Source organism: Rhinopithecus bieti, unplaced genomic scaffold (genome assembly GCF_001698545.2).
Source record: "Rhinopithecus bieti isolate Rb0 unplaced genomic scaffold, ASM169854v2 scaffold_30015, whole genome shotgun sequence".
Taxonomy (NCBI): Eukaryota; Metazoa; Chordata; class Mammalia; order Primates; family Cercopithecidae; genus Rhinopithecus; species Rhinopithecus bieti.
Window position 1 is genome coordinate 291,876 of NW_016812995.1, and position 13,786 is coordinate 305,661.

Here is a 13,786-nt window from a genome sequence, read left to right on the forward strand (position 1 = left end):
TCTTTTGTGTGTTGAGCGGAAGAGGTTTGGAAGCAGTAATGTGGGTAAGAGAAGCTGGTCCACTGGGTGGGTTCCAGTGGATTTGGTGGGTTCCAGCAGCTTTCCAGTGAAAGCTGGGCCCCCTCCTCATAGGTTAAGTCCTCAGCAGGGCTGCAGGCAGAACCAGGAATACTGATCTCAGCTAAAGACACTCAGGAGACTGCCCTCCTCCGGCCATGTTCAATCTTTTCTGGGTTGTGCCATGCTCCTGGGCCCTGGCCCAGTCTTTGAGTAGAGGCTAATCTATGCTCCAAAGAGTCTGGAGGACCCCCCAACTCTAGCCACTGAGCACTACACTGTTATTCCTATTAATCTTCTCTGGGCACATCTATGTTAATCCTAAAGGTACTGATCTTTTTTTTTTTTTTTTCTTTTTTTGAGACGAGTCTCGTCTGTCACCCGGGCTGGAGTGCAGTGGTCCGGAACTCTCAGCTCACTGCCACGCTCCGCCTTCCTGGGTTCACGCCATTCTCCCGCCTCAGCCTTTCCTAGTAGCTGGGACTTCCAGGCGCTCCGACCTCGCCGGCTAGTTTTTTTGTATTATTTATTTATTTTTTAGGCGGAGTCTCGCTTTGTCGCCCAGGGCTGGAGTAGGCAGTGGCCGGATCTCGGCTCACTGCAACTCGGCCTCCCGGTTCACCGCCATTCTCCTGCTCGCCTCCCGAGTAGCTGGGGACTACAGGCGCCCGCACCTCGTCCTGGCTAGTTTTTTGTTTTTTTTAGTAGAGACGGGGTTTCACCGTGTTCGCCAGGGATGGTCTCGATCTTCCTGACCTCGTGATTCTGCCCGTCTCGGCCTCCCAAAGTGCTGGGATTACAGGGGCTTGAGCACTGCGCCGGCCCTGATCTATTTTTAAAGCAAATGTATTGCTTTTTCACTCTGTTAAGAATCATTTGGAATAATATAAAGAAAAGACTCTATAATCCCAGAGAGACTCTAGTGGACATTTCGAGGCTCAGACACTTGTCAGTGACAGTAGCTTTTGTCTCAGTGGTCCTATCTGCTGCCATGTCCTGGCTCTCGGCCACTCTGGATGCTGGGCCTCCCCAGCCTTGCCCCTGTGCCCTCAAGTACTCCTGGGAAGGCCCTGTGTCTCGAAACCTCCTGAGGCTGAACCTTTACTCTCCGCTCCCTTGGGGAGCAGAGCCACAGTGTGGCCCTGGCGGTGCCCCAGGGTCTGTCATGTGCCTGCCCCATGGCTGGGAGACAGGTCCTTGGGGCAGTCCCCTCTTGGGAAAAGCCTCTCTTCTCTCAGGCCAGGCTGTTGACCCAAATGTGCGCTCCCCCACTCCTATCTGACCCCACCCTCCTCACACCTGCCTGTCATCCGTGCTTCCTTCCCCATTGCTGGGTTCCCAATGTGAATAAAGTTTTCCTCTTCTCATTTCAGTTTTCGTCCTCTAGGAGCATTTAAAAGAGACTTCCTTTTTCAATAAAGGGGAATTTACTGGCTGAATTATCAAAGGCAAAGCAGGAAACTTTGGGAGGGCAGCAGCATGTTTGAAAATTCAAAAACTACGCTTCTGCATGTTTATGGACTGGGATTCACCCCACAAGTTAATGACCAGGGAGAGAATTGGGGAGAGGGGATTTCCTCTAGATGAGGTAAGCTTGGGTCATAACGTCAAATGTACTAATATAGGTATGACTTTGGTTGGTTGCTGGTTCAAACTGACCCATTATACAAGACCCATACTGGGTCATATATCTGATAAGGGCGTTCATATCTGGAATGTATTAAAAACTCTTACCACTCAACACAAATGAACAAACAAACCTTACTCAAAAATGGGCTAAGAGCCTAGACGACGGTTCTCCAAGAAGCTTATACAAATGAGGGACGGTTGTGGTGGGCTCACGTCTGTGCTCTCGACTTTGGGAGGCTGCAGGTGGTGGTTGTTGAGCTAGAAGTTGCGGCAGCCTGGGCTACATGCCAAACCCTGTCTCTACAAAAAAATACAAAATTAGCCAGGCGTAGTGGCATGAAACCTGTTAGTCCCAGCCACTCGGGAGGCTGAGGTGGAGGAAGCTCGCCTAGGGCGAAGGTTGCCACGAGCTAAGTTTGCGCCCACTGCACTTCTAGCTTGGGCACAGAGTGAATGCACTGTCTAAAAAAAAAAGAAGAAACAAACAAAAAGAAAAATATATACCAAGTGGCCAATGCTGAGAACTAAAACTATGTTCACTTATCCTTTAATTAGGGAAAGCAATCAGAACCACCATGAGATAGATACACTTTATACCCATTGGATGGCTACTATAAAATATATATATTCTATATATACCCCAAGCATTGCTGAAGATGTGGCGAAATTGGACCTTCTGTACACTTTTGATGGGAATATCAAATGGTATAGCTGCTACTAGTACAACAGTTGGCAATTCCTCAACAAACTTACAACAGGAATTACCATATGATCAGTGTTCCACTTGGGCAGTAATTACCCCAAAGAATTGAAAGCAGGGTCTTGAGACAGGTTTTGTACACCCATGTTGTCGCGCATTATTCCAATAGACAAAAGGTACATACCAATGCCACTCTTCAACAGATTAAATGTAGGTAAATGAATGTGGTATATATGTACAACAGATTTTTACTTAGCCTTAAAAATGTAGGAGACATTCTGCTATGCTGCACTATCGATAATAATGCTAAGTGAAATAGACAGCGGGCACACGTGGCTCATGCTGCTAATCCTAGCACTCGTTGGGGAGGCTAGGGCGGGTGTGGATCATTTGAGTCAGAGAAAGTTCAAGACCAGCCTGGCACACATGGTGGAAACCCTGTCTCTACAAAAATTACAACAAAATTTGCCGGCATGGCTGGTGCATTCCTGTAATCCCAGCTACTTGGGGGCTGAGGCAGGGAATCACTTGTGAACACAGGAGGCTGAGGTTTCAGTGAGCTGCGATCATGCCACTGGCAATAATAGAGCAACACTCTGTCTCAAAAAAAAAAAAAAATTCACACAGCAGAACATGGGCGGGTAATGGGTGGAAGTATTGAGAGCGACCGCATCATCAATTTAGGGGAACATTGTCCCCCTGGCTTGCTATTTGCCAGATGATCAAATGTTTTAAATTGCCTTGGGATGTCTGGTTCTGAGACAACTTAGGTAAAACACTTCTGGCTTATTCCTTGTACGTACAGGACAAAACACCCTGGAATATTTATATAAAATACAAATCTAAGAGACTCTGGAAGCGGGAAGAAGAGATAGAATGGTTAGGGACCTTAGGACCTTGTGGATTCACATGGCACTGGCCTAGGGTTGTTTTTGCCTATGCCTAATAGATCTCAGATTAGTATGGAGAAGGGCGGGAAAACTCTAAACTAATGAGTACAGGCAAAGGCAAAAAAAAAAAAAAAAAAGGAAAACCTGCACTTACTAGCCAAAGGACCAGAAAGGGACAGTCTTGCAAGAAAGAAAATTTGTAGAAAATAACCACTCCAGCTAAAACATAGAAAAAATTGTAGTATTACCTACACCCTGCCAGCAAAGGCCAAATGGGGAACCTAAACTTCCACTCTCACCCACTTGGGTGTCAGAGGGAGTCTAGCAGAGAGTCAACACTTTCACCACTGCCCAGCAGTAATGTCCTCTATCATGTCAGTGGAAGCCAGATGGGGAGTAGTAACAAGGCATCCTTCTCCTTCCCAGCCAAGGCTGTATCAGGGGAGGCTTAGTGGGCAGCCTGAACTCTCATCCTGACCCAGCAGTAACTAGGCACTCTCTCCCTTGTTCTCCCTCACCTCTACCCTGGGATGTCAATAGAGTAACCTGCACTTCTACCTCCACCAGACAGCATTGTTTTGATGTCAAAGAAGGCTAACTAAAACAGAAGATCTAAAGGAGATCCAGCCTCATAACATAGCATCCAAAATGTCCAAGGCTGAAAATCAGTCAACATACCAAGAACCAGGAAAATCTCAACTTAAGCAAGAAAAGACAATCAACAGATGCTAACACCAAAATGACACAGATGTTAAAATTTTCTGAAAAGAACTTTAAAGCAGCCAGTGTAAAAATGCTTCAATAAGTAATTGTAAACATGCTTGAAACAAATTTTTTTAAAGTCTCAGAAAAGAAATAGAAGACATAAACAATTAAATTGAAATGTTAGCACTGAAAAAAAAAAAGAAAAGAAAAAACTTACTGGATGGGTTCTGTTGTAAGATGTCGATAGCAAAGAATCAGTGAACTTGAAGACAAACCAATAGGAACCACCCAATCTGAACAAAAGAGAGAAAACAGACTGGAAAAAAATTAAGTCTCAGTAACTTGTGGGACAATAAAAAAAGTCTAACACGTATGTCATCAGAGTCCCAAAAGGAGAGGAGAAATAATTTGGAGCTAAAAAAGTATTAAAATAAACATGGTTGAAAATCTGCCCAATATGGCAAAAAAAAAAAAAAAAAAACCACCACCACCACCAACAAAACCCATAAACCTATAGAGCCAAGAAGGTGAGCAAACCCCAACCATTATAAACCCCAAGAAATCCACACCAAGGTACCTCATAGTCTAACCTCTGAGAATTAAAGACAAAGAAACAAATATTGCAAGCAGCCAGAGAGAAATGATGCCTTACCAATAATGAAAAAATTTTTGAATGGCAGTAGATTTCTTTCATCGGAAGCCATAGAGGTCAGAAGACATTGGCACAACATTTTTCAAAGACTGAAAAAAAAAAACTGTCAACTCAAAATTCTATATCCAGTTAAAATATTACTCAGGAATGAGGAGGAAATCAAGACATTCTCAGATGAAGAAAAACCATGAGAATTTGTCAACAGCAGGCCTACCCTAAAAGAATAGCTAAACGAAGTTTTTGAAAAAGAAAGAAATACAAGAAAAAAATCTTGGAATACTAAGAAAGAAAAACAAGAGAACCAGTAAAAATGTGTAAATTGAGTAAGCTTTCATTTTCTTGAATTGCCAAAATTATATCTGATGGTTTAAGCAAAAGATCAGTTTAGTGGTTATGTGCAGGACAGATTAAGGAAGTTGATAAGCATAGTGGTAATTTCTGCTTCAGGCAATTTCACAGACAGAAAAGAGAAATGTAATGACTACTGGCTGGGAGAAGAAACTCTGGGATCCCCACAATTTCCTCTTTCCTCAAAATATCTAATCCACCAGGTTACTTCCTCTCTTAAACACTCCATGCATTGTCTGATGTAGTTTTCAACTTATGTACAGGAAATATTTGAGACAGCTATAAATGAGGGAGAGTCAAGGCACTTAAACAAGGGAAGGCCTCTATGTCTCACTGAAACTGATAAAATGTCAACACAAGTAGAACTGTGATAAGTTAACATATGTATAATGTTACACCTAGAGCACCTACTAAAAAATCTGTTCAAACAGTTACTCTCAAACACTATAAATAAATCAAAACGAAATTCTCATTTCATTTGGAAGTGCCCAAATTATAGAGCTGGAGAATAGATCAGTGGCTGCCAGTGTTTTGATAGGGTGAGGGAGGGAAGTGGGTGTGACTACAAAGAGGCAGAGCTTTAAGATGTTGCAGTACAGGCCGGGTGAGGAGGCTCACACCTGTAATCCTAGCACTTTGGGGGCTGAAGCGGGCGGATCACAGGGTCAGGAGATTGAGACCATCCTGCCCAACATGGTGAAACTCCGTTTCTACTAAAAATACAAAAAATTAGCTGGGTATGGTGGCACACACTCGTAATCCCAGCTATTCGGGAGACTGAGGCAGGAGAATCGCTTGAACCCAGGAGGTGGAGGTTGCAGTGAGCCGAGATTGCGTCACTACACTCCAGCCTGGGTGACAGAGCGAGACTCCGTCCCAAAAAAAAAAAAAGATGTTTATTTTTTTCAAGTAGCTCTGTATCTTGATTTTGGTGGTGGTTACACAAATCTATACATGTGATAAAATGGCACAGGACTCTACACACGTTATACCAATGTCAAGTTCCTGGTTTTGATATTGTACTATAGTTATGTAAGATGTGTTCATTGTGGGAAATTGTGCTGAGGATATAGGAACTTCCCTGTACTATTTTTGTAACTTCCTGTAAATCTACAATTATTTCAAAATAAAAAATTCAAACAATTTTAATTTAATANCTCCCGGGATCACGCCATTCTCCTGCCTCAGCCTTCCGAGGAGCTGGGACTACAGGCGGCCGGCGCCTCGCCTGGCTAGGTTTTTGTATTTTTTTAGTAGAGACGGGGTTTCACCGTGTTAGCCAGGATGGTCTCGATCTCCTGACCTCGTGATCTGCCCGTCTCGGCCTCCCAAAGTGCTGGGATTACAGGCTTGAGCCACTGCGCCCGGCCCTGATCTATTTTTAAAGCAAATGTATTGCTTTTTCACTGTTTAAGAAAATTTGGAAAATATAAAGAAAAAAACTCATAATAATCCCAGAGAGAACTCTAGTGACATTTCAGAGTGCTCAGACATTGTCAGTGACAGTAGCTTTTGTCTCAGTGGTCTATCTGCTGCCATGTCCTGGCTCTCGAGCCACCTGGATGCTGGAGCCTCCCCAGCCTTGCCCCTGTGCCCTCAAGTACTCCTGGGAAGGCCCTGTGTACTCAGAAAACTCCTGAGGCTGAACCTTTCTCTCCAGCATCCCTTGGGGAGCAGAGCCACAGTGTGGCCCTGGCGGTGCCCCCAGGGTCTGCCATGTGCTGCCCATGGCTGGGGAGACAGTCCTGGGCCAGTCCCCTCTTGGGAAAAGCCTCTCTTCTCTCAGGCCAGGCTGTTGACCCAAATGTGCGCTCCCCACTCCTATCTGACCCTCACACTCCTCACACCTGCCTGTCTCCAGTGCCTTCCTTCCCATTAGCTGGGTTCCCAAATGTGAATAAAGTTTCCTCTTCTCATTTTCAGTTTTAGTCCTCTAGGAGCATTTAAAAGAGAACTTTCCTTTTTCAATAAGGAAAATTTACTGCTGAAATTATCAAAGGCAAAGCAGGAAACTTTGGAGGGCAGCAGCATAGTTGAAATTCAAAACTACGATTCTGCATGATGATGGACATGGATTTCACCACAAGTTAATGACCAGGGAGAGAATTGGGGAGAGGGATTTCCTCTAGATGAGGTAAGACTTGGGTCATAAAGATCAAATGTACTAATATAGTATGACTTTGTTGGTTGCTGGTTCAAACTGACCAATTATAAAAAGACAATACTGGGTCATATATCTGATAAGGGGTTAATATCTGGAATGTATTAAAAAAAACTCTTACAACTCAACAACAAAAGAAACAAACAACCTAACTCAAAAATGGGCTAAAGACCTAGACAGACGTTTCTCCAAAGAAGATATACAAATGAGGGACGGGTGTGGTGGCTCACGTCTGTGATCTCAGTACTTTGGGAGGCTGAGGTGGGTGGATTGCTTGAGCCTAGAAGTTGCGGACCAGCCTGGGCTACATGGCAAAACCCTGTCTCTACAAAAAATACAAAAATTAGCCAGGCGTAGTGGCATGAACCTGTAGTCCCAGCCACTCGGGAGGCTGAGGTGGGAAGATCGCCTAGGAGACGAAGGTTGCCACGAGCTAAGATTGCGCCACTGCACTCTAGCTTGGGCAACAGAGTGAGACCCTGTCTAAAAAAAAAAAGAAGAAACAAACAAAAGAAAATATATACAAGTGGCCAATGAGAACATAAAAATATGTTCAATATCATTAATTAGGGAAAGCAAATCAGAACCACCATGAGATAGATACCACTTTATACCCATTAGGATGGCTACTATAAAAATATATATATATATATATATACACCAAGCATTGCTGAAGATGTGGAGAAATTGGAACCTTTGTACACTTTTGATGGGAATATAAAATGGTATAGCTGCTATAGTAAACAGTATGGCAATTCCTCAAAAACTTACAAACAGAATTACCATATGATCCAGTGATTCCACTTGGGAGTATATACCCCAAAGAATTGAAAGCAGGGTCTTGAAGACATGTTTGTACACCCATGTTTGTAGCAGCATTATTCACAATAGACAAAAGGTATAACCAAGCCAACATCTATCAACAGATAAATGGGTAAATGAAATGTGGTATATATGTACAACAGAATTTTACTTAGCCTTAAAAATGAAAGACATTCTGACATATGCTGCAATATCGCATAATAATGCTAAGTGAAATAAGACAGGCTGGGCACAGTGGCTCATGCCTGTAATCCTAGCACTTTGGGAGGCTGAGGCGGGTGGATCATTTGAGGTCAGGAGTTCAAGACCAGCCTGGCACACATGGTGAAACCCTGTCTCTACAAAAAATACAAAAATTTGCCAGGCATGGTGGTGCATTCCTGTAATCCCAGCTACTTGGGAGGCTGAGGCAGGAGAATCACTTGAACACAGGAGGCTGAGGTTTCAGTGAGCTGCAATCATGCCACTGCACTAATAGAGCAAAACTCTGTCTCAAAAAAAAAAAAAAAATTCACACAGCAGAACACTGGGCGGGTAAGGGTGGAAGATGAGGGACCGCATCATCAATTTAGGGGAACATTGTCCCCACTGGCTGCTATTTGCCAGATGATACAAAATGTTTTAAATGCCCTTGGGGATGTCTGGTTCTGAGACAATATAGAGTAAAAACACTTCTGCTTATTCCCTCTGCTAAGTACAGGCAAAACACCCTGGATATTATATAAAATACAAATATAAGGAGACTCTGAAGCGTGGAAAGAAGAAGATAGAATGGTTAGGGACCTTAGGACCTGTGGAATCACATGGCACTGGCCTAGGGTTTTGTTTTTGCCTATGCCTAATAGATCTCAGATTAAGTATGGAGAAGGCAGAAAACTATAAACTAATGAGTACAGGCAAGCAAGGAAAAAAAAAAAAAAAAAAAAAAAAAGGAAAAACCTGACGTTACTAGCCAAAGACCAGAAAGGGACAGTCTTGCAAGAAAGAAAATTTGTTAGAAAATAACCACTCCAGCTAAAACAATAGAAAAATGTAGGTATTACCTACACCCTGCAGCAACAGGCAAATGGGGAACCTAAAATTCCACTTCTCACACTTGGGTGTCAGAGGAGATCTAGCAGAGGTCAACACTTTCACCAATGCCCACAGTAATTGTCCTCATATCATGTCAGTGGAAGCAGATGGGAGTAGTTTAACAAGGCATCCTTCTCCCTTTCCCAGCCCAGGGCTGTATCAGGGAGGCTTCAGTGGGCAGCCTGAACTCTACATCCTGACCCAGCAGTAACTAGGCACTCTGCTCCCTTGTTCTCCTCACCTCTACCCTGCGGATGTCAATAGAGTAAACCTGCAATTCTACCTCCACCGACAGCATTGTTTTGGATGTCAAAGAAGGCTAATAACAAACAGAAGAATCTAAAGGACGATCCCAACCCATAATCATAGCATCCAAAATGTCCAAGGCTGAAAATCAGTCAACATACAAGAACCAGGAAAATCTCACTTAAGCAAGAAAAGGACAATCAACAGATGCTAACACCAAAATGACACAGATTTAAAATTCTGAAAAGAACTTTAAAGCAGCCAGTGTAAAAATGCTTCAATAAGTAATGTAACATGCTGAATCAAATTTTTTAAAGTCTCAGAAAGAAATAGAAGCATAAACAATAAATTAAAGTTACACTGAAAAAAAAAAAGAAAAGAAAAAACATTAACTGGATGGGTTCTGTGTAAAGTGTCGATAGCAAAGAATCACGTGAACTTGGAAGACCAAAACAATTAGGAACCCCCAATCTGAACAAAAGGAGAAAACAGACTGGGAAAAAAATTAAGTTCAGTAACTTGTGGGACAATAAAAAAGTCAACACGTATGTTCATCAGGAGTCACAAAAGGAAGAGAGAATAATTTTGGAGCTAAAAAATATTAAAATAAACACTGGGTTAAACTCTGCCAATATGGCAAAAAAAAAAAAAAAAAAACCACCACCACCCACCAACAAACCATAAACCTATAGAGCAAGAAGGTGAGCAAACCCCAACCATTATAAACCCCAAGAAATCCACACCAAGTTACTCATAGTCTAACTCTGAGAATTAAAGACAAAGAACAAATATGCAAGCAGCAGACGAGAAAAGAGCCTTACCAATATGAAAAATTTGAATGGCAGTAGATTTCTTCATCGAAGCCATAAGAGGTCAGAAGACATTGGGCACAACATTTTCAAAGACTGAAAAAAAAAAAACTGTCAATCTCAAAATTATAGTAATCCAGTTAAAATATTACTCATATTGAGGAAAGAGTCAAGACCTATCTCAGAATGAAGAAAAACCATGAGAATTTGTCAAACAGCAGGGCCCTACCCTAAAGATAGCTAAACGAAAGTTTTTGAAAAAGAAGAAATACAATGAAAAAAATCTTGGAATACTAAGAAGAAAAAACAAGAGACCAGTAAAAATGTGTAATTGAGTAAGCTTTCATTTCTTGAATTGCCAAAATTAATCCCCTCCTGATGGTTATTAGCAAAGATATCAGTTTAGTGAGTCCTATGTGCAGGACAGATTAGAAGTTGATAGCATGTGGTAATTCTGCTTCAGGCAATTCACAGACAAAAAAGAGAGATGTAATGGTACTGGCGGGAGCATGATACTTCTGGGATCCCCACAATTTCCTCTTCCTCACCCACAAATATTAATTCCACCAGGTTACTTCCTTCTTAAACACGATCCATGCATCTGTTACATGATGTAGTTTGTCAGAACTTAATGTACAGGAAATATTGAGCTAGCTATAATACTCGAATCGAGGTCAAGGGTACTTAACAAGGAGAAGGCCCTCTAATGGTCTCACTGAAACTGATAACAAGCAACAACAAGTAGAACTTGATAAGTTAACCATACTGTATAATGTTAGCACCTAGAGCACCTACTAAAAAATCTGTTTCAAAAACAGTTACCTTCAACACACTATAATAAATCAAAACGATATTCTCATTATCTTGAGTGCCCAAATTTAGAGCTTGAGAATAGGAGTCGTGGGCCAGTGTTTTGATAGGGTGCTGAGGCGAGGAAGTGGTGTGACTACAGATCTGAGGCAGAGCTTTAAGGTTGCAGTACGAGGACCGGTGTGAGGAGGCTCACGCGTTTATATTCCTAGCACTTGGGGCTGAAGCGGGCGGATCACAGGGGTCAGAGATGAGACCATCTTCGCTCGCACAAACATGGAGTGAAACCCTCCGTTTACCTTTCTATAGAAATACAAGTAGCTTGGAAGATATGGTGCCACACACCGTTACTATCCCGCCTATCGGGGGTAGCCTGATGGCAGGTGAGATAAATTTCGTCCACTTGAACCCGAGGGGAGGTGGAGGTTGCAGTGAGCGTTACGATGATGGCCTCATCAACTCCAGCCTGAGGGTGACAGAGGTGCGAGACTCTGCTCGCCCAGAAAAAAAAAAGATGTTTATTTTTTCAGTAGCTCTGTATCTTATGTTTTGTGTGGTGGTTTACACCAAATTCTTATTCCCGCTGATGAGGTAAATAATGGCACAGGGACCTCATACTCGCTGTGGTTTTGGGTAGTACCAGGTCAAGTTCCCTCGGTTGATAATACTCTATGTTGATGAAGATGTGTCACTTTGTGGAAATTGTGCTAGGTGATATAGGAACTTCCCTGTACATATTTTTGTAAACTTCCATGTAATCTACAATTATTCAAAAAAATTCAAAACAATTTTAATTTAATAATACTGTATTAACATTAAATTTTAATTTATTAATTAATAAGTAAATATATAAGTAAATTTTTTTTTTTGAGATGGGGTCTTGCTCTGTTGCCTGGGCTGGAATGCAGCGGCATGGTCATGGCTCACTGCAACTGCAATCTCTGCCTCCTGGGCTCAAGCAGTCCTCCCAGTTCAGCAACCTGAGTAGTTGGGATTACAGGTGCACACCACCACACCAGGCTACTTTTTTTTTTTTTTTTTTTTTTGTAGAGACAGGGTTTCACCATGTTACCCAGGCTGGTCTCAAACTCCAAACTCCTGGGCTCAGGTGATCCACCTGCCTCAGCCTCCCAAAGTGCTGCTGGGATTATAAGCATGAACCACTGTGCCCAACCAGAAGTAAATTTATTAATATTGATACTGAAGCTTACTAATATTTAATAATAATATTTTATATTAATAACATGTAGTTAATGTTAAATATTTTAATTAAACATATTTTAAAAGTAGAAACAAAAGCCCCTGGGTGCTTATGAAATGACCAAAGCTTAATTTTCCATCTTGTTTTTTAAAGGAAGAATATTTTTCATTAAAAAAGTGATTGCTGATAACTATATGCATATGTAAAAGAATATGTATTTTCAACCACAATTTCATTTTATGTTGAAAAAACTGACCAACTTGGCTTTTGAGGACCTACTTATTATATTGGTCCAGGTCAAAAGCAGCATATGAAGCTAAGCTAGGCATGGCTCTGTTCTCAAGAAACTTAAAACCCAGTGGAATAATTGAAGCACAAACACAGAAGATTTGAAGAACTCAAGAGTTAGACAACAGAGTCCTCTATAACAGATGCGCTGGCTGGTTCCAAAAACAGTATGTCCTACAAGTCTTGCAGACAGGCCTCTGTGGGACAGAGGTCTTGAAAAGATGACATTTAGGTGCTTTCGAAGGTGGCAGAACTGGTAGGTAGACACCAAGAGAGGAAGGAGATTCAAGCAGTAAGGAAATAATTTAAGCAGAAGGGGCAAGTGAGAAGCATATTTAGGAGCAGGGAGTAGACTGGTAGGACAAGACTTCAGGTTCAGTAGGAATGACTGGGGGCACTGGAACTCAGGCTGCAACAGGGATCATCGATTGTGTCTGGTTAGGAGGGAATTGTTAAAACCAGTGTGTGGAGAAAATTAGTTTAGTGGTCGTATGCAAGATAGATGAAGGAAGTTGATAAGCACAGTAGTAGTTTCTGCTTCAGGCAGCTGCTCAAACAAAAATGAGAAATGAAGTGGCTGCTGGATAGGAAGGAGAATCCGTAGTCTCCAGAATTTCCTCCTTCCTCAGATCAAATGACTCATTCCAGTGTTCCTTGTCCTAAACACTCATGCATTAATTCAACTTGCAATGACCTATCCCTGAGGTCATGAGGGTGGGCCAAGGCCAAGGCCATATGAGGTAGGTCTCATGTGGCTCTGGTTCAACCAGATTCCTCTGGTTGCTCATCCATAAGTGAAAATGAATGTGTTTTAAAAACACCAAGTTCAGCTGCTTCAGGTGTTACCTCTTTCTAAAGCAGGGCTATCCAACAGAAAGATAATCTGAGCCACATATATAGAAATTGAAAAATTTCTAGCAACCACATTAGAAAAGGTAGTAAGAAGCAGGCAAAATTAATTTTAATAACATATTTTATTTAACCTAAGGATCTAAAACATATAAAATATATATAAAATATCATTTACATAAAATTATATCTCTAAAATATTATTTCAACATGTAATCAATATAAAAACTATTGATGATATTTTACATTGTTTTCACATTGAGTCTTAAAAAGGCACTGCGTATTTTACACTTACAGCGCATATCTCAATTTGGACTAGCCACATTTCAAGTGCTCAATCACTACATGTGGCTAGTGGCTACTATATATTGGATTGTGCTTCTAAAGAACGCTGCTACTCAAAGTGTGATCCCTGGACCAGAAATATTGACAGCATTTATTAGAAATAAAGACTCTCAGGCCCTACTCCAAACCTAATTCATCACGTTCTGTACTTTGATAGGAGCCCCAAGTGATTAATAGACATAGAAAGGTTAAGAAATATT